The sequence below is a fragment of the Rattus norvegicus genome, chromosome 1 (assembly GCF_036323735.1).
Source record: "Rattus norvegicus strain BN/NHsdMcwi chromosome 1, GRCr8, whole genome shotgun sequence".
NCBI classification, from domain to species: Eukaryota; Metazoa; Chordata; class Mammalia; order Rodentia; family Muridae; genus Rattus; species Rattus norvegicus.
In genome coordinates this window covers 199952848-199954529 of record NC_086019.1, presented here as the reverse complement: position 1 = coordinate 199954529, position 1682 = coordinate 199952848, and positions in this window count along the sequence as shown.

Sequence of the window (1682 nt, the reverse complement as noted above, 5' to 3'; positions counted from 1 at the left end):
GAACTGTGAGCCCCAAGTTAAACATTTTTCTTATACGTTGCCTTGGTCACGGTGTTTGGTCATGGCAATGGAAAAGTGGCGAAGACGCTGTGGCTCTTAACGTTACGTTCCTCAAGGCTATAATTTAAAACAAAGCATAAAGCTTAAATTTTAAGCACATTTAAAAAACAATTAAAAATATATGAAACGAGGGCTGGAGAGATGGCACAGTGGTTATGAGGTCTCACTGCTCTTGCAGAAAAACTGAGTTCAGGCCTCATTAGCTACTTCAGGAGGCTCACAACTGCCCGTAACTCTAGCCCTGGGAGATCCAATGCTCTCTTCTATGATACAGAGGTTACCTGTACTCATATCTGCATGTTCAGACACAGACACACACATTTATACACATTTATGATATATGTGTATGTATGTGTGTATGAACTGATTTGCTTTTTAAATATCTCTGTGTGTGTGTGTGTGTGTGTGTGTGTGTGGTGATTTGCCTTTTTTTAAATCTTAATTGCATTTGGTAGATGACATCGTGAGATGCCCTTATTAGGTGCATTGCTTATGTTTGGGGATGAGAAGGTAATGCCCAAGTGGCTACAGTAAAGTTTGGATCCTGACAGCCCTAACAAGGCAGGCTGGACCACCCATCCTCAACAGACTAATTAAAGAGGTGACAGTGAAAGACACAGTGTGGACACATAGTGAATAGAAACAAAGAAGCCCAATGACACCCTAAATATATCTTTGAAGTCCTGACCAGAGGTTTAGGTGTGGAGGCCAACAGGTATGCTATAACTAATCAGCCTGCCTGGGTCAGGATGCTCTAATATACACTGGTTTCCCAGGGTGAAATTTGGTGGCTTCATACTTAAGGCTTGTCCTTGAGACCTTGAGGAGAGGGTAGATAGATATTGGTTATATTGCCCCAGGAGTGGAATTTTCACAACACCCTACTGGAAGTACGCTGATCCAGAAACAGGAGGGAGGATGAAAAAAAGAGAACAGCAAAGCATGAATTCATCTGCCTGGCACTTGTCCTGGTAAACCCCAACTGGTGCCCCAGGATCCCTATCTTAGGATTTGCAGGTGTAGTCTTCTTTTTTTTTTTTTTTTTTTTGTTCTTTTTTTCGGAGCTGGGGACCGAACCCAGGGCCTTGCGCTTCCTAGGTAAGCTCTCTACCACTGAGCTAAATCCCCAGCCCTGCAGGTGTAGTCTTGCACAGGTTACTTCAACTGGTATTCCCCTCACCTCCACCCCGAAGCAGCAACGCATTGCAAACTTAACTGTGCTGAGCAATAACTCTTTATGGTTTTGGAAAAACCGTGCCACTGCCTCCGCGTTCACTAAGCAGGGAGACTGTAGGATGAATGTAATATCCTCCACGTTTTAAAGAACAGTTTGTGGGACACTGAAAAGGCATGCGGTGATGAGGAAACTGCAGAGGAAGGGCTTTAATTTTTAAAATATGAAGCTTCTAGTGCTGAGCAAGACACGGCGTTGCTGGTGTTTGATTCCAGGGGAGGCGGCGTATAGGTAGCTTTTTACAGATAGCCTTGCTTGTTTCCCTGCCGCTGAAAATCTGGGACGCTCTGCCTACGAAAGCCTCGGGGGCCCGCCTTCCTGCACGTAACTCTGGCCTGGTCCCGCTTCTCCGGCCAGTTCCGGGCCCAGCCCCGCCTACCGGCCTGGC